Here is a 24,148-nt window from a genome sequence, read left to right as displayed (position 1 = left end):
GGTCTTAAATAAAACACAGCAAATAACAACAAAACTTGGCTAGATATGTCCTTTCCATACAGAGGTAGGCTATATGTCCCTTTCTTTTAATCTGGGTAGACTTGTGAATGATTTGACTCATTGAGTTCAAATGAAGTGATGCCCTATGACTTCTAGGGCTAAGTCATAAGAAGTCATAGAGTTTTAACTTGTTTTCTAGAATATCAGCTTTTAAGAATCCCGAGACCCTATGCTAAGGAGGCCACAGGTAAATACTCTAGCCATCTCCTACTGAGCCCAGCCCTTGAGTTACCCCTACTTGGGACTATATGAGTGAAGTATTGAGGTTATTCCAACCCTTAGTCATTTGGGTTTGCTCATCTGGAACCTCAGGTATGTGCAGCAGAGATGAACCACATCAATTGTGTTGCTTGAATTCCTGGTCTAAGACCTGGAGCCTAATGAAGTGATTGTTTTTATGTAGTTTGTTGTGCAGTAATAGATAAATGGAAGAGTAGATATTCTTAGCAGTGTTTCACTATATGATGAAAGAATTGAACTGGGTTTCAGAAAGATTAAGTAACTTGACCTAGGTCCCACAGGTGGTCAATGCAGAGCCAGGGCTGAACAAAGGTCTGGGTTATAACAGGGTCTCCTCTCCCTATTATCCCAAGTGTGTCCTACTGGACTAGGTCTTTGACAAGCTGCTCATTACTGTTCTTCAGTCTGGAGAGTGCCCTTGGTCTGTACAGATTGCAATGACTGGGGCTGTGTTAGATAAACAGTCTTAATGACACATTCGGTCTGCATTCCCTCTAGATAATTGAAAGACAGTTGCTTTGCAATTAGTTCTTTTCTGATTTCCCCTCCACACCTACAGGCAGGAGCCAGACACTTCCGTCAAGCCTGATAATTCTACTCCTCTCCCCACACTGCCCTCGGTGTGCCAATACCCACCAGTTCCCATTAAATTCTAATCACACTTGTAAGAGGGCTGATTCAGCCTCCTCTCTTATGCCCAGGAAGTGCTAGAGATGAGCAAACCTCTTATTGGAGTAATTCTGGGAGCTGAGGCAAAGCCATGGCAGGAAGCCACCCACTAACTAGAAACTGAGGCCATCAATCAGCCAAACTGATTCCTCTGCTTTCACAGCCATTTGAACAGTTATCCTTGCTCCGGGCTTTGTTCAAAGTTACTGGACAAGTGGTTTCCTGGGTGATAAGTCACCATAGTCTCACTGCACTATCTCTGTGTCCTGGGGCTCTCTCTACTCATTTCTCAAAATGGGCTGATGCTCATTTGCTGCACTCTAAAAAGAACAGAGCCTGCACTTCTCGGGCTCACATCCTGATTGTAGCAGGAAGATGAAAAAGGAACCCGAGGTTGGCTAGGATATCAATATGCTTCTCATTTGATACCCTAGAGAGATAAGAGAATGAGGTGTAAATTCACCTCACTGTGCCCTGCTCTCATTCTCCTTCAACAGCAACAGATGCATGATCCAGCCTTAGGAAGCAGGGGGAGGGGACCCCATTGCCATAAAGCCTCATTTCCTCATTTAAATAGAGTAAACTGAGGCCAGAAAGATTTATTTAATGTTGACTAGTGAGAAATGTTTAAGCTTTGAGCCAACCTCTCCAAGGCTAGCATTTCTTACGGGTTTCAGGAGTGCCCTAGTAAGCACATAGTGGCTATGATTAACAACAGTCCAGCCTGAAACCAAGGGACTGGATTTGGATCAGCATTCTCTCACTCATATCTGTTGTGAGAAGGCAGTCCACACAGTCTCAGTTTCTCTTCTGTAAAATAAGAATAAAAATGTAGCAAAACAAGGTTTGGGAAGATTTATTTATCCACACATCCATTAAAAACTATGGGGGATTAACTATGTGCCAGGCTGGGTGCTGGGTACTTGGGCTATAGTAATGACTAGGTTGTTGCTGCTGGCTTTGAGAATGACGGTCTAGTTAGATGACAGGCACACACCACCAAAATTCAACAACCTTGGGAAGGGGAACCACTTTCCCTTGGTCTCCCTATTTTTTAAGTATCAGGAGGCACAGGGTCCTGATCCAGCTTTGTCAGTCCGAGAATACAGACGACTTGAAGATATTAAATGTCTGAAAGTCAAGACCACATAAATCTCAATGTTCTCCAGTATGCCTGGTCCCAGGATGTACTCAGTAAATATCTGTCTCAGGTTTATCTTACTTCCTTTATTTATTCTGGTTCCACTTTGTGGTTCATCCCTTCCTTTGCCCAGGAATTAGATCTGAGATTTGCACTAGACGTAGTCCTTGGATGCATAGTATATGCTAGCATTTTTGACTGAATAAATACATGTGTGGTTTCTGTTGGTCCCCAATTGTTAGATTTGGGGGCATGGGAAGCTCCAGAAAGGCAGGGACTTTTCTCTGTCTTTGTACCCTGTTGGAATATGACATTGTGGCTTACCCATTACAGATACTCTAGTCATTTATTAGTTTATTCCAGTCACTTGGCTTTGTCTTCTCAGGGCTGTCAGTATTCACGCTTTGTTGATGTTCTCTTTGGTACGTATGCTCTCACACTGGCCTCCTTGCTGTTCCTTAGACATAGCATCATGTTCCTACTTTAGGGACTTGCTTGTGTCGTCTGCACCCATGTGCCCACCATATGTCCCATTTTCTTGATTCCCTTACCTCTATCCTCAAACATCACTTCTCAAGGAAGGTCACTTTATCCGTAAGAGCATGCCCTACCACTGGATGTCCTTTGACCTGCAGCTCACATGTGTGCTTGTTTGTTGGTTGTGTTGCTGGAATGTAAGCTACAGGGAGCCAGAGACCTTGTTGCTATTGTGCTTAAGTATATCTGTAAGTCCTATAATATCCCAAGGCATGACAGGCATTCAGTAAGTGTTTTATAGAATTGATCGAGTAGATAAAAAGAGTATCACATTATATTGTGGTCGAAACAGATCGATAGCCAGTTGCAGCACTCATCAAGCTCCAACCTGTTAACCCAAGATTTAACCTGTCTCTGGTATTCTTATGCCTAGTTTTGACTGAAAGCTGCTTACATTCTTAGGTAACAGATATGGATGAAATCTCCCGATGGGCATCAGTGAATTTTGCCTGTTGGTTGTCCAAAAGCAGGCAGAGGAAAGGCTCCCCTACTTTTACAGAACATTTTCAAATAGTGATTTTTGGTCACTGTAGAAACTGCCACCATGTATGCTAATTGAGGACACTTATCTCCTCCGCGTTTCCAACTGAGAAGAAATGCCAATGGAGACATTTGGGAAATAAAGAAATATCAAGTTTAGATTTCAAGTAGTGACAAAATGAAGATGTCACTAATGCCCAGTGGAAGGCTGGCTCATTACTCTTCTCTCCACTCACTTCCCCCTGGGCTCCGTTTTCTGCCTCCGCACCTGAGACTCATGGTGAACAGCAAGAATTTGCTTTTTCAGAACCATGGACAGCAGCTGGCAAGCAGCCTAGACGCCAGAGGGAGCCAGATGAGGGGCATGCACACAACTAAACAAATATTGACTGAGTATATCCAGGGGCCAGTCGTGCTAGATAACACCGAGATTTGTATTATCCTGACCTTCAAAAACTTAAATTTCTTCAAGTCATCAACATTCTTAGATCGACAAAGCTGGATCAGGGGCCCATGCCTCCTGATACTTACAAAATAGAGAGCCCAAAGGAAAGTGATTTCCAGGGTTGTTGAATTTCTGTGGTGTGTGCATGTCATCTGTTTACTAACTAGACTCCCACCCTCAAAGCCAGCAGCAACAGCCTAGTTATTGCTACACCAGGAAGCCAATAGAGGGAATGGGTTGAATCTTAAGAAACTAGTGCTTTAGTGCAGATCTTCTTAAACTTTTTCCACTTGCAAACTATTTTGGGACAAGACATTTTAATGCAAGCCCAGGTATATAACTATATGAAAAAGGTAGACAAGCCAACCATTTTCTCATAGAGAATCATAAAGAAATATGCTTTCAGAAATATGCAAAATAATTCATTTTTTCAAACAGATTTAGTAACTTCTATTAATTCCAAAAGTCAGCATAACATCATTACTTTATGAAATAAGCTAAGCGCCTTGATTACTTTTTAAAATATAACTTATTTATTCTTTGAGAATTTCATACATATATACAATGTATTGAATTCATATCTATCACATTCTTCTTCCTCCAGCTCCTCCCAGAACCCTGTCACCATGTCCCTCTCCCAACTTCATGTTCTTCTTTTTAACCACTGAGTCCTATTCAAATTAGATCTGTCCATGTGTCCACAAGGGTAGGGTCATCCACTCGATCATGGGAAACCCACCAAGGGCCGCATCCCTGAAGAAAACAGATTATCCCTTCCCCAGCAGCCATCAACTGCCAGTAGCTCCTCAGCTAGTGGATGCTTCTATTTTTAAAATAATTAATTGATATATATATATGCATAGTTTTAATATTTATTAAAGGCAAGAGCAAACTGCATACTTAGATGATACGATTGTTTATTCTCACATAAAAAATAAATCTTGACTGAATATTTGATATTGCAGAATGTAGAGCGTCTTTGGTTTTTCTCAGAGTTAATTGATACTTGATTTTATAATCATAATTCTGAGATTGCCACTTTGCACAGATATGTCATGCAAAATGGCAGAATTATGCTTAGGGCCATTTAATAAGTTGCTGGAAATTCTGTCCTAATCTCAGATCAAATTTTAATTAATGATTCTTTTTATGAAACTCCAGTCAACAACTCAAATAGCCATTTTGAAACCAAACATTTTAATGCAGCACAATCTCAAGATACATTAATTTGATGCATGCTGAGAAACAGTGTTAGGAAAATTTAAAACTCTTTATTTACTATAATTAAGCCACCACCTTTCTCTAAGAACAGAGAACTTAGTATGTACATAAAAACACTTCAGTTCACAACACACAATAGTCTCAGATCTGAGTCAAGGGGTTTTGGATAGCATGTATTGATGTTGCATAGCACGTGTCTGTGCTGTGTGGACAGAAAGAACCAAGAATGTGGCGAAGTTGCACAATACAACGTGGGAAAGTGTGCCTGAAACACCTTGGGTTTTCAATTAGTTGTTGGTCATTGTGTATTCAGAGGATTTTTATGGTTGCCACAAATTTTCAAAAAGCCCCACATTCAGTTACATAGTACCACCTGTGTGTATCATATGTGTGCATATCACCACGATGCACATACCAGCATAAAATACTCTTAAGTGTGAGCTACCTGAAACATCTCAGCTAAGGTTTACAAGTATTGTATGTTAGGAATTGCAGTGGGTTCCCCCCCCTCATATATAGGGAGTTTTCTTCTCTAATAGAAACAACGATTTAATCGTGGAAAATAAACCCTGTAAATATTTTCCTACCATTATTTTTCAGCATGTAAATAGCAGATTAGCACGTCTTTGGATTGGATTGTACTAGAATACGGGCTGTGATACCCAGATTAAGGAGCTGGGCTTGTGTCCAGAAAGGTGGTCCAACAGTAAAGGCAACAGCTGCCAACCTGGTGGCTCAAATTCAACCTCTGGAACACACATGGTGGAAGGAGAGAAGCAGATCCCAGAGTTGACCTCTGACCTCCACATGTGCACTGTGTCATGCACACCACACAAAATAAAGAAATGTATTGATATCCTCCGACCTCCACGTGTGCACTGTGCCATGCACACCACACACAACAAATAAATGTGTTGATATCCTCTGACTTCCACATGTGTACTGTGCCATGCGCACCACACAAAATAAATGAATGTATCAATAATTTAAAAAATAAACTCTGGGTTATTTGTGTCACTTGGAGAATCATCTTTGGAGAATTTAGAAAATGTCCCATTTGTTGCAGGACAAATCAAATTTACCTGTTTTATTTTGAATAAGTATAATGAGTTCTTTGACAGCATTACAGACTTTAGGGGTAGAAAATTAAACGCTAGTCAACAACAGAAATAATTTTGAAAGTATTTTGTGCCTAGCAGTTAAAATTTAGAGGATAAATGGACTACTCTTATCTGTTGTTATTTATTATTAATAAAAAAATTTCATAATTAAATTTAAAATAAATTATAAAACTGTAAGTCAACATCTTTAATTTTCCTTGCCTTTAGTTTTCCAAATCTAAATTCTCATAACATATGTTCTTTTAAGAGATCTTCCTTAAGTGTTTTATTGTTTTACTGTTTTTTGATGAATGTCAGGAAACCGTAACTGTCACAGATTTATTTTAAAGTGTGTTTTAACCTGATTTTTTGCTTTTACTTTTGGCAAATGTATTTATCTTAATATATATGTGATATATATCTCAAAGCATCATGTCATAGATGTGAATACACACACACACACACACACACACACACACACACACACACACACACACTGTGGTTTGAATGAGAAATGTATCCACAGGCACATCTATTTGAACACCAGTCCTCAGTTGGTGGACTGCTTGGGAGGCTGAGGAACCTTTAGGAGGGAGAGTCTTGCTGGAGCCTCCCCACCTCAGCATGTGACTGGGGGGTGGGATTTTAGGGTTTATAGCCTTGCCCAATCCTGGTTTGTTCCTTATTTCCTGTGTGCAGCTGAAATGTGATCATGCAGCTTCCCAATCCAGCCACCTGCCTCTCTCTGCCTTCTGATGGACTCCCTTCTGAACCTGTGAGCCAAAATGAACTCTTTCTTCTTTAAGTTGCTTTTGACCATGGTATTTATCAGAGTAACATAAAGGTAACGGACATAACATGTACTCAAGGGAATGGCTAAACTGAGCTAGTTAACATGCACAATGTCTCATATAGTTTTTCTTGAGGTGATTTAGAGTCTACTTAGCATTTTCAAAAATATATTATTAACTATAGTTACACCATGTACACTACAGCTCTTGAACTTATTCCTTCTATTGACTGAAATTACGTTTTTGACCAGCATTTTATTATTTCCAGTATTACCTCTAGCCACAATTATACTTTCAAATTTGATGAAATAATCGTTTTTAAATTATGTAATTTAAATTTATTGCATGCACAGTAAGTTTTGCCTGTACATATGGCTGTGCACAACATGTGTGCCTGACGCTGGAGGAGGCCAGAAGGGTGTTAGAGTCCCCTGGAGTTAGAGATTATTGTGAACTGCCATATGGGTGCTGAAAATCAAACCCAAGCGCTTGGGAAGAGCAGCAAGTATTCACCTCTCCAGCCCCAAATGACTCTCTTATGGTATAACACACACTAAGAAGGAAGCTGGGCTCTAGACCCCGCCACTGAAGCTTGGATCCCTTTTTTCCTTCTTTCTTTAGTTTTGTTTTTGAGACAGAATTTTACTGAGCAGCCCAGGCTGCTCTCAGACTCATGATATTCTTGTCTTAGCCTCTAGACTACTGTGATTATAGGTATGTACCACTATTTCCCAACTCAGCCTCTTCACTCAAAGGAAAGAGTTTGGGCTTATTTCTGCCAGATGGCACACAGGAAGACATTTGCAGTGTCTTCACCAAGAATCTTATTTAGTCTTCACATCAACCATGAAGTGTGTGTGTGTGTGTGTGTGTGTGTGTGTGTGTGTGTGTGTGTGTGTGTGTGTGTGTAGGGGGGGACACTGTCATCCTTATAAAGATCCAAAAGTTCTATACACAACTCTGCCAAGCAAGCATCATTTCTTGGGCTACCCCGCCTCGTGTGCTAGAGGATCCTCAGAATCTTGGAGGGTTAGACTCACCATTTATATATTTGACACTAAACTGAAAACTAGAAAGCTTAAGTGACTTTCTCAGCGTACAGAACACTTAAGAGCTGAAATGGGACTCAGTCTCAACTCTGTCTGACTACAAAGCCATTTGTATCCTGTCCTGGCTAGTTTTATGTCAACTTGACACAAACTAGAGTCATCTTAGGGGAAAACACCTCCATGATATTGGGCTGTAGAAAGGCAAGCCTGCAGGGCATTTTCTTAACCAGTGATTGATGTGGAGAGGCCCAGCTCATTGTGGGTGGAGATACCTGTAAGCTGATGGCCCTGGGTTCTATAAGAAAGCAGGCTGAGCAGACCACAAGGAATAACCAGTAAGCAGCATCCTCCGTGGCCTCTGCATCAGCTCCTGCCTCTAGGCTCCCACTTGGTTTGATTTCCTGCTTTGGCTTCCTTCAGTGGACTATGATTCAGGATATATAAGCCAAAAAAATTCCTTCCCTCCCCAAGTTGCTTTTGGTTATGTTTCGTCACTGTAGTGGGTAGCTGTTCCAGTACCTGCCCTGGAAGTACTAACCCCATTGAGGCTTCCAGTAACTGTCATGCCTACGAGGTGGGGTCGAGAGAGGAGTCCTTAAGACCTGAGATCCTGGATGCTGGAGGTAGATCGAGCAGAGTTCTCCAGAGAACACCGCTGGACTGCACTACACCTTTCCCAGACCCTGTACCCTATCCCTTCACTTGTAAGTTACCCCACAAAATAAACCTCCCTTTTAACTATGTGGAGTTGTCTTAATACTTCCACCAATGCATCGCAGCCCCAACTAAATAATAGTAGCCCCAACTAAAACAAGACGTAATTTTCTTTAGGCTAGTAAACATTCAATTCATTACTTTGACTTGGGGGGCAAAGGGGGGATCGGGCCTGGAGAGATGGCTCAGCAGTCAAGAGCATCTGCTGCCCTTGCAGGGGACCTGGTTTGAGTCCCAGAATCCATATCAGGTGGCTTACAACCACCTGTAACTCCAGCTCCTGGAAATCTGATGCCCTCTTTTGGCATCGACAGGTACTGCACACATATGGCACACATACATACATTCAGGCACACACATGCACATTAAAACAAAAAGACCAATTCCTGCTCACGAACAACCAACTCTGGTACTGGAAGCACCTGCTGGCTGCTCCTTTGTGGCCCCATTTTATTTAACTTACCTCACCTTGGTGCTAGAAGGGGACAAGGAGGCGAAGAGCGACAGCTGGCATTTACGGACGGTTATGGGGTTGTAACCACTGTACGTATATTAATTTCAGGCTTGTAACAGCTCTATAGGTGCCATTTTGTTGTTGCTGACTTACAGAAAAGACCATCAAAGCAGAGAGATCCTAAGTAGCTTGCCAAAGGTCACACAGCTTGCGAGGGGCAGAAACAGACAGCCAGTGTGTGGGAGTCCTTCCTTGCTGTCAATTGCTGTATTACGTGCTGAATTATATATAATCCCCCAAAGGACGGACTTGATTAAACCTCAAATCAAACCCCAACCTATCCACGTGGCACCATGCGTCTTTCTCCCTGGCAATGCAGAAGAAAGGAGAGAGTCTATTATGTGACATTTTCGTAGAGGCACAGAACAATTTTAACTATGCCAAGGAGTCCCATGGGTGTTTTATTTAAATGGTGATCGGTACTGTGCAGTTGTCTGATATTCCCTCCCACTCACTTTCCTCAGATGTGGAAATAACACTGCTCTGTGCACCCTCCACCAACATAGAAATGCTTCACCAAGGAAGCTGAAACTTTTTGAAGGGAGTTGGGTGTTCAGAAAGTTCCTTTTTTAAAATGCCACTATTACAAGAAACTTGTAAAGATGAGTCAGAGAGGCAGAAGCTATAATGGAAAATTAATTGTTTTATCAGAGATGGAATCCAGCTAAAGCCCCAGCTTTAGACTGACAATAGCCTTCTTCCAAGGAATCCTGAGTTGAAACAGAGCAGCTGTTCAAGGTCAGTCAAGAACAGGGATCCAGCAGTTCCCATTCCCTGGAATAAGAATCTTGAGTGTGTCATAGACTGCGAGAGTGGGAGATGGGCCCACCATAGGGTGTGTTTGCATGGTGCATTGTGGTTGCTCTGTGAGCATGTGTGCATATGTACACTCATGCAATCATGCTTAAGAGTTTGTGTGTGACAGAGTCCTGGAAAGGGTCTATACACTGATCATGCTTGTGTGTATCTGCTCATATTGGTGTGTACATGTATGAGAACTTATTTGTCACAAGGTTCTGGGCACCTGTGGGTCCCTGGGGTATATTTTAGAACCTCAGTAAGGAGAAATGGCCTTGATATTTAGTGAGAAATTGACAAATATGAGATGCCTAGGATGACAGAAACAGTTTCAGGACTATTCCTACTGCCAATGGCATAGGAGAAGAAAGAGACGTGCAGGCTAAACCAATCTAACACCTTTACCTTAAGTGGGAGATGGGAGGTGTCTCGGTGGGAAGAGTGCTTGAGCTTGGATTCCAGCACCACATAAGAACCCAGGCATGATTATTCACAATAGCCAGAAGCTGGAAACAACCTAGATGCCCCTCAACTAAAGAATGGATTAAGAAAATGTGGTACATATACACAATGGAGTACTACTCAGCGGTAAAAAAACAATAATATCATGAAATTTGCAGGCAAATGGATGGAACTAGAAAATATCATCATGAGTGAGGTAACCCAGACTCAGAAGGACAAACACAGTATGTACTCACTCATAAATGGATACTAGATGTAAAGCAAAGACTACAACTCACAGTTCCAGAGAGGCTAGCTAACAAGGAGGACCCAAAGAGGGAAGCATGGATTGCTGTGGGATGTTCTGTATGGTAAATGTGTTGCTGATTAGTCAATAAATAAAACACTGATTGGCCATTGGCTAGGCAGGAAGTGTAGGCGGGACAAGGAGGAGAATAAAGCTGGGAAGTGGAAGGCTGAGTCAGAGAGACACTGCTAGCCGCCACAATGACAAACAACATGTGAAGATGCCGGTAAGCCACGAGGCACATGGCAAGGTATAGATTAATAGAAATGGATTAATTTAAGCTATAAGAACAGTTAGCAAGAAGCCTGCCACGGCCATACAATTTGTAAGCAATATAAGTCTCTGTGTTTACTTGGTCAGGTCTGAGTGGCTGTGGGACTGGCAGGTGAGAAAGATTTGTCCTGACTGTGGGCCAGGCAGGAAAACTCTAGCTACAATGGATCATCCTGGGAAAGGGAAATAGATGAGCTCTCCATAAGTAAACTGGGGATGAGGGGGTGGGCAATGATGGGTATGGGATAGGGGATGAGAACACAAGGGAACAGGATGGTGGAACTGTAACAGGGATAGAGTGGGAGAGCAATGAAAGAGATACCATGATAGAGGGAGACGTCATAGGGACAGAAAGAAACCAGGTGCTAGGGAAGTTCCCAAGAATCCCCAAGGATGACCCCAGCTTAGACTACTAGCAATAGTGGAGAGGGTGCCTGAACTGGCTTTCCCCAATGATCAGATCGGTGAATACCCTAACTGTCATCGTAGAACCTTTCTCCAGTAACTGATGAAAGCAGATGCAGAGATCCATAGCCAAATACCAGGCCGAGCTCCAGGAGTCCAGTTGAAGAGAGATTCTATGAGCAAGGGCATCAAGACTATGATGGGGAAACCTACAGAGACAAACAAACCAAACTAGTATGAACTCATGAAATTTAGATCAACAGCTGTGGGGCCTGCATGGGACTGAACTAGGCCCTCTGCATAGCAAGACAGTTGTGTAGCTTGATCTGCTTAAGGGGTTCCTTGGCAGTAGGATCAGAATCCATCCCTGGTGCATGAGCAGGCTTTTTGGACCACACTACCTATGATGAGACACCTCGCACAGCCTTGAGGCAGGGGGAGGGGCTTGGACCTGCCTCTACTAAATGTACCTCCCTATGGGAGGCCTTACCTTCTTGTAGGAGGGGATTGGGGGTGTTGGGAGGGGGAGGCTGGAGGGGTGGATGGAGGGAAGAGGGGAATCTTTGATTGGTATGTAAAATGAATAAAAAAATTTCTTAATTAAAAAAAAAGAACTCAGGCATGATGATGCCTGTATCAGTGCCATAGGACAGAGACAAGAGGATTCCTGGGGGTTACTGGCCAGCTGGTCTAGCTGAAGCAATGATCTAGTCTGAAAAACAATGGAAAGAGACAGAGGAGAACGCCCAAAGTCGACCTCTGGCTTTATGTGTGCACACACAAGCAAGTAAGTATACATGCACATACACCCCGGTGCACATATATACTGCATACACACATGCACAAAATTTTAAAGAAAAAAATTAAGTATTTTCATACTGAAGTAGATTAGCTGCTGATAACTACCATGCAGCTTCTAAGTCAGCAAAAACATTGTAGAGTTATTCATACTCATCAATATGCCCTTTTATATATACTACCTTCCACATTCAGCATTATTGTGTTGCCATGATGCTCATTTCATAGAGAAGGCAACTGGAGTTCGGGGAAGGATAACTTGCCCAAAGCCACACAGGCAGGAAGAGTGGTACCCAGAAGAAGATTCAGGTCTATCTTCAGAGCCTGGGCTTCTCCACCCCTCCAAGTTGCATTGCTTCAGCTGCGCCAGCCTCCCTCTGGAGAAGTGGTCTGCTGGCCTGCAGCAGACATAGGACACAATAGGAAGAAAGGAAGAAACTAGGTTTTAGACTCAGCTTGCCATCAATTATGTGGCCTTAGGACACTAGAGGGGCCTCCGTATTGCTGTGACAAAATGAGACTTTGGAGTTTGACCCAATAGGATTCTCCTGATCTGGCTGCGTGGGCCACATAGGCAGGAGGTAGGTCCTTGTGGGTGGCCTTCCTACCACCCAAGGAGTAGTGAGTTGGGAAGAATATCTCAGGTGGGTACAGAAGAGTAAATTCAAGACTTGTCCACCTATCCTGGACACATTTCAGATATTTGAGATTTGCCCTTTTCAAATCTGGTCAAAAGCATGCCACACCACTGTTCAGTGAAGTCTAGACCTGGCACCAGTACCACCACTTGCCTATTGTTCGACCAGTGGCAGAAGTCAAGAGCATGCTCTAAGATCTGTGGTCATAAATATGAATGATGTTTCTAAGTCTATGACCCAGATAAGTGCTCAGGAAACAGGGTGTCCATTCTTCTGGCATGTGCTGATCACAGCCTTGTTCAGGGCTTGCTCCCCGATAGCATTGTGGATAGATGAAAGAAAGGGACTTGGTGTACAGACCAAGCAGGCTTTGCCATAAGTGTGGTTCTACCCAAGCCCAAGGTATCATTTGGGAAGCTCTTTGCCTGCAACCCAGAGTTTCATTTTCTTCATCTGTGAAAGAAACTTCCCATAAAGAACATTTGTCCCTGTTCACTATACCTGACACATAGTGACTCTCGGTGAGTCACCGAATTCATGCATGGGCCACTTGGGGACTAGTTGCCTCTGTAAGGTACTTAAATGCTAAAAGTCAGATAAATCTCGAGTTTCTGAGCTGTGTGACCTCAGGCAAACCACTGCTTTCAAAGTTCAGTTTCTTGCTCTGAGAGATGAAGGTAAAAACAGCATCCACTTTGTTGTGAGGGTGAAATGATACAGTACACAGAGATCTCTTAGCAGAGTGGTAGGCTCCAAGTAGAAGAAAAGTAGTTATAAAGCAAGGGCCAGAATGCTATGTTGCTAGCTGAAACAAAAATCTGAGAGGCATTGTGTCCATCAGGAATGGGACTCTCCCCAGTTCCTGTTCCTGGCACCTGGTGAACTCTTGGGCAGAAGATGCACACTGCTCTGTGTTTTTATTACTACCTTTGAGCCCATCTTCTAGGAAATGACATGTTTATAAGTTCTGTCCAGGAGCATATACATGCCATGTCTAGCTTGGTGTCTGGGTGATTAGGTCCTCAAAGCTTAGAGTGAGTCGCTGCCAGAATTGGGAGCTTCCTGCCAGCTCTTGGCCTGGTGAGAGGATATTTCTCTCTGAGGATATCTGGCAGCTCTTCCTGCATCCTCTGCGATGGCCCTGAGCATCCTGGGGCTATAGTGAGCTTTGAAAGATAGAGACCATGCCTTACCATCTGGTTATTTACAACTAGGTTCTTTATTGCCATCCTAAAGGTCTATATACAAAGCTAAACTTTTGTGTAGATACTGTGGGCTCTGCCCTGGCCATCCCAACCTTATTCCATAGTCAAGATATCTATTATGGTTGGTTTTAATGTCAACCTGCCACAAATTAGAATCACCTGAGTGGAGTAGAGCACCTCACCTGAAGAAGTGATTGCTTTGACTCATGTGGGAAGACCCACCCAGATTGTGGGAAGCACCTTCTGGTAGCAGCCCACATAAACTCTTACTGAATTTATTTGTCTTGTGACTGACAATGATTATTTCTTTGCAGATATTAGAACCAGCGTTTCTTGACTTTCATCATAGACTAAGGGCCAGCAGCTTTCCAGGAACTTTCAGGGCTTATTTGAGAAAAATTCCCTCTGTATCCAAGAAAGATATACCCCATGATTTTTTCAAGTTCATCCTTATTTCAGATTCCAAGTCTCTATATGAATGGATGTGAGCCAAAGAGCATAGAGGGTGGGAAGACCCAGGGAGGAGGCAAGAGTCTTCAACAAAGGATAAGGAACCCCTGGCTCCTTCGAACAAACCACTGTCAGCTTAGGATTTGTTTCTTTTTCTGAACTCTGTGATGATAAAGCCATCCTGCTGTGAAGAGATTGTGTGTGTGTGTGTGTGTGTGTGTGTGTGTGTGTGTGTGTGTGTACACATACAAAGTTTACCATTGTAATGAGTTACATGTTTAGCTCATTAGTGTTGCATATTTAGTTTGTCATGATGTTCTACAACCATCATCCATTTCAGTCAACTTTTTCATCATTCCAGAGACTTGAGCAATGACCCCATAGGTCCCCCTTCCCCATATGAGTGAGTTAACTCTACCCTACTGTCTTACTAATGTGCCTGTCTGGACTTACAGGGCTGTCGCTGTGTGGCATTGCCTTCTGGGTTTGCTTGACTGTGTTGCTAAAACTCATATTCCATAGCATATATCAGGACTCCACTCCTTCTCAGAGCCCAATGATATTGCATTCTGTGTACAGACTGTTTAATCTTACTCATTCACCAGCTGGGTTGATTTTTTAAAGTGAGTTTATCCTTTTAAACTCGTAGTTCCAATCTTTTGGAGGTTATTCCTGGAAGTAGAATTGCTGGGTCATGTGATAATTTTATGTTTATATTTTGAGTAACTGCCAACATTTTTTTTAACCATAATAATTATACCATCTTACGTGAGCTTTCCATTTCTCTACTTCCTCAAGCTTGGTTCTTTGAGGTGTTCTAGGAAACCCTCTTTGTTTCTTTGGTGAGCTCCTATCTATCCATCACAACCCAGGTATTATTCATCACAACCCAGGTATTACCCGGGCCGAGAAGCCTTCCTGAGCATGCCTGAAGAGAGACGTCTCTGCGCTTTGCCTCTTGAGTTTCTTATCTTTCGCAGCTGTTTCATATTCTCTGCCTTCACATTTCTTTCACAGGATGATGAGCCCGATAAGGACGGGAATCATGTTGAATTTGAATTTGAATAACTAATATCAAAACACTGAGAAATGCTTCTTGTTCAAGGGCTGAGTAAGTTGTTTCTGGATCTCTGGGCTCTTTGTTGACAGGAAGAACCATTTTCAATCCTTGGCAGCTTCCCAAGTCTGTTTGAAAACTGTTTCTAACCTGGGCTCAGGGTCCTGCACAGCCTCTTCTCTCCCCATGCTTCATCTCCCTCTCTGCCCAAGCCACTTCACTTGACGGAGTTCTTTTGGTCACTAACTCAGCAAATGTTTATTAAGCACCTACTGCGTATCCTGCAGGTCACTACATTTGCCTTCCCAGAGTTTACATTAGCTGAGGGGAAGGAAGCTGGCAACGATCACAGAAACTAACAGTCATCACACACGTGAGGGGAAATGCTGCGAAGATGGACCTAGTTGGATGAGGGACAGTGATCTGCATGAGGTAGCAGGGTTGCTCCACTAGAGAGCAACACTCTCCATAAGTAATGGAAGGAATCTGAGGGGAAAGTGGCCCTGTTACAACCCAGGAGACTTGAAGCTGTCCAGGGATGGACACTTCATTCTACCTAAGTCCTAAGTGATCTCTCTGCCTCCAATCAAAACACCTTTCCAGTGTGGCTGGTAGACAGGGACGCACCATGAACTCTATTTTATTCCTTATTTTCATTGTGTATATTCATCATAAAACACTACTGTATTGCACGAGGACATTTTCATCTAAGTCTGCATTGTGCATTGAGGACACTCCCCCATACACCTTGCCCTCCCTTTTCACACCCACACCTTTTTGTTTCTCTAGACAATTTAGCTTCTATTTTCATGTCACATATGAATTTACGCATATGTATAAAAATCCAGGAACCACAAGTGAGAGAAAACACATAATATTTGTCTTTCTGAGACGGGCTTAATGCACATAATATAATTATCCCTAGTTGCATCCCTTTCCTGCAAACATAATTTCATTATTCTTCATGACTGAAAAATTCCATTGTGCATATTAAACCATTGTCCTTATCCACCTCTTTGTTGTTGGACACATAGGTTGATTCCACAATTTAGCCTTTGTGAACAGTGTTGTGGTAAACGTTGATGTGCAAGTGTCTCTGTTGTGTTAACTTGGGAGGCCCTTGGGCAAATAGGAGTGGTACAGCTGGGTCATGTGGAAAATTATTTAGTTTTTTGAAGAAGCTCCATACAGACTACTATAGTGACTGGGCTACTCTACATTCTAATGTGCAGAATATAGGGGTTCCTTTTTTTCTCTTCACATTCCTCACCAACATTTGTTGTTACTTATTTTCTTAATGACTAGATTGTGACAGAATCTCAATATAACCTTGATTTGCCTTTCTCTGGTGACTAGTGAGGTTTTAGGCTAAAATTGCTAAACTACAATTCTCATGTTTAGTGAGTATTTACATGTTATCCTTTGCTGAGTCTGTTAATTTCATTAGCCTAGTAAATTGAGTTGTTTTCTTGTTTAGTTTCATGAGTTCCTTGTATAGTCTAGATATTAATCCTCTGTGCTAAATAAACAAGCTAAAATCAGATGTATTGCTGTCAAAATTTTTCCCATTCTGTAAGCTGTCTCTTCACCAACTAACCTTTCCTTTGCTGTGCAAAAGTTTTTTGATTTTATGAGGTCTCGTTGTCAATTATCAGTATTATTTCCTGATCAATCAACTGGAGTCCTATTCAGGAATTCTTGCCTATGTCTATATCATGGAGAATTTTTTGTTCTTGATGTCTTTTGTCAACTTGACACAAGTATTTTGCTCTAGGAAGGAACCTCTATTGAGAAAATGCCCCCATCAGATTGGCCTATAGTCAAGTCTGTGGGGGAATTTTCTTGATTAGCAATTGATGTAGGAGGGTCCAGCACATTGTGAATGGTACCATCCCAGTGGTTAAAGGCAATTGCTGTTCTTGCAGAGAACCTAAGTTTGGTCCCTAGAACCCACAAAGTGGCTTACAACCATCTTTAATTTGAGTTCTAAGGGAACCAACTCCTTCTGCCACCCACAGGCACCAGGTATGAAGGCGACACACACACACACACACATACACACACACACAACCATGCAGGCAAAACATTCATACATGTAAAACAAAAGTAAATATATCTACTTTTAAAAGGTTATACCATTTAAAGAGAAAGGAAGCTGGGAAAGGAGGGATGGAGGACGCAAGGAAGGAAGGATGGAAGAAGGAGATAGAGAAAGAAAGGAAGGAAGAAAGAAAGGAAGGAAGGAAGAAAGAAAGGAAGGAAGGAAGGAGGAAAGGAAGGAAAAAGCAAGCAAGCAAATAAACAAGCTAAAGTGAGCCTGAGGAGCAAGCTGGTAAGGAGCATTTCTCCATGGTTCTGTTTCAGTTTGGGCCTCAGCTTCCTACTAGAGTCCCTGCCCTGGCTTCCCTTCATGATGGACTGTAGCTTGTAATACGTAATTAACCCTTTTCTTCCCAAGTGTGTTTTAGCCAGTGTTGTACCACAACAATAGAAAGCAAACTAAGATAGAAATTGGTACCAGAGAATGGTATGTTCTAAAGAACCTGATCATATTGGTTTTTGGTGGAATGTGGAAGACTTTGGAACTTTGGTCTAGAAAACTAGTCTAACATAGTAAGCAGAGTAGGAGCCTGGAAGACTGTAGTTCTGAGAATAATATAACTGGAGAGGCCAAGCTCCAGAGGTTTCATAAGGAAACAGCAACTGGGCCAGGGGCTATTCATATGATGCTTTGACAAAAAAAAGTTAGCTGCCTTTTGCCCATGTCCTAAGAACTTGCCTGAGGCTAAATGAAAAAACAATGAACTGATTTCTTTGGTAGAGGGAATTTCTTTGTTTCTTTCTTTCTTTTTAAATTTTCAAAACAGAGTTTCTCTGTGTAGCCATGGCTGTCCTGGAACTCTGTTCTGTAGACTGGGCTGACCCCGAACTCAGAGATCCACCAGCCTCTGCCTCCTGACTGCTGGGATTAAACCTCCCAGCCGGTAGAGGAAATGTCAAGACTGTATGATAATAAATCTGTGGTGTGGTCATTATTGATAACCCTCATGCAAGTCTACAATGAAAAAAAAAGTGGGTCACAAAGAAATGCAAAATGCACAGTTTGGAGACACGTCAAAGGACACTAAGAAGCTTAATGTCATGCATAGCCAAGGCTTATGCTAAAGAGACCTGTAGTTGTTAAGAAGATTAGCACCACTAAACAGGCAGATCTCTGAGTTCAAGGCCAGCCTGATTTACAGGACAGCTAGGGATACAGAGAAACTGTCTAGTGGGGAAAAAAAGAGGTCTGCTCTGCAGTGGAGTAAGGGAAAGGTGCCCTCAGGGCAAGACCCCACCCAGCCAAGCTTCCAACTTGGGAAAGGGAGCTGCTGAGGCCTACAGCCTGAGGGAGGGGACTCCCTGCATGAAGACCTTGAGAGGGAAAGAGAATGTGGATGGCCTTTGTGTGAAGCTGTGAAAGTGAAACCAGAGTTGCACTGGAGACTCCAAGATGTTGGAGACACCAGAGCTGTGAGGGAAAAATCCATGACCCCTTCACTCTTGCCTCCTTCATGCCTCTGAAGACACCCTTTGAACCACAGTAGGAGCTCTCTTTCCCAAGTTGGAAACTTAGCAACAACAAACAATAGCTGCCACTACTACAGTTTGAAGTAGTGCATCCCAAGCTGGTAGCTTAACTTGGTAGTGCTGTCTGTGTGGTGCTTGTTAGTTATTTTACGGTGCTCTTTCTTACCCTGCGAGGAATGCTGTGGGATGGTCTGTATGTCAAGTGTGTTGCTGATTGGTCAATAAATAAATCACTGATTGGCCAGTGACCAGGCAGGAAGTATAGGCGGGACAAGGAGGAGAATAAAGCTGGGAAGTGGAAGGCTGAGTCAGAGAGACACTGCCAGCCGCCATGATGACAAACAGCATGTGAAGATGCCGGTAAGCCACAAGCCACATGGCAAGGTATAGATTTATAGAAATGGATTAATTTAAGCTGTAAGAACAGTTAGCAAGAAGCCTGCCATGGCCATACAGTTTGTAAGCAAAAAAAAAAAAAAAAAAAAAAAAGAGAGAGAGAGAGAGAGAAAGAAAGAAAGAAAGAAAAGAAAAGAAGAAAAAGACAGCTACTAGTTTTAAATATTTTACATTGGATTGGACTGTTTTATATTGTAAACAAATTATATATATTGAAATTGATATTGTTAGAAAATGCTATATGTATATTTCTAATTGTACTTATACCGTTCATATAACAATGCAATTTTCTGATCCTTGAATGTTATTATTACCAACTATTAGGATATAAAGAAATGAAAGTTAGTAGTTAGACATTACAATAGAACTTGTAGTCATATTAGATATGTTTTAAAAGTTGAGCAGATATATTTTAGACAGGTCATCTTCAAACCCTTCAGAGATCTACAGAATATGGCATTTAAAATGTTTTAATAACTTAGAAAATTTTTCTTTTTTGAGACATGTCGGCTCCTGGCAGTACCAATCTACTTCAGAGAAAATATGGGCATTGAAGAAACTGCATATGGAGTTAACTTTCATTGTGGCAAAAGTTAGCCACTGGGCAACAAAGTATCCTCGAATCAACAGGACAAAATGGACAGACAGGACATGAAACAAAGGACTACTGATTCTTGCCAAAACAAGTGTGGTTATGGCTTTATCAAAAGGCATCTTCTGAGGCCAGGACAATATGGTACCATCCCTGAAGTGGCCTTCGCAATTCGGAAAAGGTACAGTGCCCTTTTCTTTGAAGGCAGCTGAACAGGCAGTGGGCCAATGGCTTCTGATGTACAATGGAACAGCAGCTGAAACAGTTATTCTTGAAGAGTAAGCTCACGCCTCTCAATAGTAGACTGGCATTTGATAGAGGGATGTGGAGAAGAACGGGATGCTGAGATGAAGTCATATATACACAGCCAAGAAGAATGGACAGCTGAATTAAAAAACCATCAACAGTTTTAAAACAGAATTTAAAATCCTGAATCATGACATGACACTAGTGGAATTCAGGTGTTTCTGGTACATGGACTGCTCTCATCCAATGTGAGGTTGAACTGTTGACCTTGTGTACATCCTACTTCACAAATGAGTCTGTCAGATACGCTAAGCCTATAGGCTGAAGATGATGCTCCAGCACTGCGCAGAAACCTCAGGTGACTGTCCAGGCAGCTGGCTGTTTCTGTCAACTCAAAAATTTTTTGGAAGTTGCTTGCATGTACTTCCTGTTTTTATTTTTGTTAGCTAATATTATTTCCTTCTTGGGCCTCTGAGGGAGTTGAAGATTAGTTAGTTATAGTTGAAGATTAATTAGGATAGAAAGTGAATTAGATACATTTTGGACTTACCAAAATAGGATAGATAATAAAATTATTTTCTCTGAATTTGTCAAATAAAAATGGACTAGACATTGTTTAGGTATTTATTACTTGTATATATTGTATATAGTTATTGTACTTTTGTATATAGTTTTTCTTTTGTTAGTTATAACCTTTTTCTTTTTTTTCTTTTTATTAAAATAGAAAAGGGAAAATATGGTGGTATTTTAATTGTACTGAAATGTGATTTTAATTGTATGTTAATAAATAAAGTTGCCCGGGGGTCAGAGCTATTAGAGCCATAGCAAGAGCGTGGCAGTGGTGGCGCACGCCTTTAATCCCAGCACTTGGTAGACAGAGCTAGGTAGATCTCTGTGTGTTCAAGGATACAGCCAACATTGGAGACACACGCCTTTAATCTCAATACCATAGAGGACTTGGAGGGCTGTCCATACAGGCAGTGACGAGGCAGTCATGTGTTTGGGTTTACAACCAATGAGAAGGCAGAACAGAAAGACTATAAAGACAAACACACAGGAAGTAGCCCCTTTTCGGAGAGCTCTCTTGGCTGAAGAGGATCGCTGAAGCAGGAAGGGTAAGGCTCTTAGCTCTGACCTCTTGGCTTTCTTCTCTGAATCGGCTCTGTGTTTCTTAATTAATAAGACGGTTGGTCACATCTATGTAGGAAATGTCACGAAACACAACAGAATCCGCTAACAAGAGTTTTATTAAGATGAAAGGGACAGACAGGTGCCCAGGCCTATGGGAAAGACACGTGTGTAGAGAAGAGGAAGAAGAGAAAGCCGGGAATATGGCACCGGCTTTTAAAGGCTGGGTGGCATACGTGTGTACACAGGTCGACATAACTACTCCACACCTGCGCAGATCACAAGGTTGCGTTGCACGCTCATACGCAACCATGCAAAGTCACGGATCCTGGTCACGCGAGACGCCTTGACCCGGAAATGGCTATTTTGACCTGGAACTGGCTAGGCAAAAATGTCCAGGTCCGCCGTCCGCTGGGCATGTGCAAACACGCCCAACCGTGGGGGCACGTTGTGAACCCATCAGTGCTGGTTTTAGAAGCATAACGGATCTAAGAGTGAAGGTGTCTTAGGCTCTTCCTCCATGGCTTGAGAGAGCTGTTGAGGCCAGGCAGTGGCAGGGGCATCCCTGCATGAAGGGCCTGAGAGGGGAAAAGGCTGTGAGAAGTGTTGTTTTTTTAAAATGGCAGGAAGGCGTCACACCATACAACAGGGCCTACCTGGGCAGTTTATTGAGGGGACAGGAGAGAAGAGGCAGAGAAGGGGGCAGAGACCGGCCCCTGGGAGTGAGAGCAAAGGAAGAGAAAGAGAGAGAGAGACGGGAGGTGTACAAGGCCCACCTTTTATAAGGAAATGTAGCGAATGCGCACAGGGGCTTAGTGGCTACAGCTGAGGTGTATCCTGTCAGGACCCTAAAGGCAGGCCAGTACAGACGCCTAAATGCTGACAAGAAGCCCTGTGAGAAGCTGAGAAAGCAAAGCCTGGGTTTCAGTAGAGACCCCAAGATGTTGGAGACGCCAGAGCCATAGACACCCGCCAAGGAGATCTCCATACAGGGAGTAGTCACCCCAAGAGAGACATGTATGTTGCAGATAGTGAATGCGGAGGGCCAGAGTCATCTAAGCTCTTTCATGGTAATGTATATTCTATGTCATTAGATGTTGGAAATATGTAATTTATGTTTTTACTTTACAGGGGGTTACAATTTAAGAGATTATGTTGTGTCTCAGAAAAGACTCTGAACTTTGTCATCTGTAAACGGTGTTGGGACTGTAAAAGACTATGGGGACTTTTGAAGTTAGACTAAATGCATTTTAATGGCCATGAACCTCTGGGGGCAAATAGTAGAATATGGTGGTCTGAACAGGAAATGTCCTTCATAGGCTTTGGTATTTATAAATTTGGTCCTCAGTTGGTGTTGCTATTTGGGAGGTTTAGGAGGTGTGGTCTCACTGGAAGAAGTTAATCATCAAGTGTGGGCTTTGAGATTGTGTAGTCTCACCCTATCTCCAGTTGTTCCCACCACCTTGCTTTGGGTCTGTATTCACTGGTGTGACCTCTCAGCTTCTGGCTCCCTTGCCTCCCTGCCGTGATGGACTCATCCCTGGGAACCATGAGCCTGAATAAAGTCTTTCTCCTTTAAGTTGCCTTGGTCATGGTGTTTTACCACAGCAACAGGAAAGGAACAAAGATATTTTCTTACATTTTCTTTTATAAGTGTCGGAGTTGCAGGTCTTATACTTAGGTCTTGGTCTATTTGAAGTTGATTTTTGTGCAGGGTAAGAGGGAAGACTTTCATCCTTCTATGTATGGTTATCCAGTTTTCCCATCACCATCTGCTCAAGGTGTTGCCTTTTCTCTGGTGTATGTTTTTTTTTTTTCATCTTTGTCAAGGACCAGGTGGCTGTAGCTACATGGATTTGTATCTCCATTGTGTTTCACAGATTGATGTGTTGGTTTTTGTGCTGGTACTGTGCACATAATGGAAATCAGGGGTAGTGATACACCAAGCAATACTCTGTTCACTTAGGATTGCTTTGACTCTCTTACAGGGATTCTAATGTATTTTATGTTTCTGTGAAGAATAGTGTTAGGATTCTGATACTGCTTTTGGTAAGACAGCTATTTTCACAGTATCGATTTGTCCAATCAGTGATCACAGGCAGTCTTTTCATCTTCTAATGTCTTTTTCTATTTTTTTCCTCTGGTGTTTTAAAGTCTTCATTATTTTTCACATCTTTGGATAGGTTTACTCCAAGGTAGTTTGTTTGCTTGCTTGCCATCTCCCAGCCTGTTTCTTAGTCTGCAAGCAGGAGGTGAGGGGCACAGCTGATCACAGGACGGGTGAGAGTTGAGAGAGGTTTGCACCAAAGGAGAAGGAAGAGCTGCCTTTCATTTTCTTTACTTTCCTGTTTTTTAACATGATCTTCCTGAGACCTTTCTAACAGCATGACTTCTTGAGGGTGGATTGTTTCAAGTATTTCCTTCTCTTTATTCTTTGTTTCTTGTCCACAGATCTGAAGTAGAGCTCATCCTTCACTGAGGACAGGCGGGCAAGGGGCATGAGAGAACTTGGGAATTAGTCCCGACCGCTAGATAAAGCTGGTGCTATCTTCCTGCTTTCAGAGGATGACTCGGGCATTTGTGCATCGAAATGAGGTACCTGTCAGTCGTGATGGATGGAGTCAGCCCACAGGGCAGTCCAGTGAGCTCGGTTTCCTGTTCCCCTGTGATGGTGCTCAGAGACCAGTATTAGGACCCTAAGTGGGAGGGTGTGTGTGTCGCAGGCCTAAGGGATAGGCAAACTTTGTGTTGAGGTTCTCCAGGGATAAGGAGAGTCTGTTTTTAGCCTTCTCCTGCACACATGTGCAGTAATTGTGTTCGCATGTGTGCACGTGTGTGTGTGTGTGTGTGTGTGTGTGTGTGTGTGTGTGTGTGTGTGTGTGT

General features: G+C 42.5%; 1 long non-coding RNA gene across 1 annotated transcript in view; it reads left to right on the top strand.

Moving 5' to 3' along the window:
- Positions 1 to 24,148, top strand: part of LOC128101568 (uncharacterized) — a 35,120-nt gene extending 10,972 nt beyond the window's left edge. Inside the window, exon 3 of the long non-coding RNA XR_008215125.1 lies at positions 23,717 to 24,148. This is a non-coding gene — a long non-coding RNA (uncharacterized LOC128101568). The remainder of the gene's footprint in view (positions 1 to 23,716) is intronic.

This window comes from Peromyscus californicus, unplaced genomic scaffold, assembly GCF_007827085.1.
Source record: "Peromyscus californicus insignis strain IS unplaced genomic scaffold, ASM782708v3 Scaffold_7__1_contigs__length_154581171, whole genome shotgun sequence".
Taxonomy (NCBI): domain Eukaryota; kingdom Metazoa; phylum Chordata; class Mammalia; order Rodentia; family Cricetidae; genus Peromyscus; species Peromyscus californicus.
Note: the sequence above shows the minus strand (reverse complement) of the source record. Positions and strands in the feature narration are given on the sequence as shown.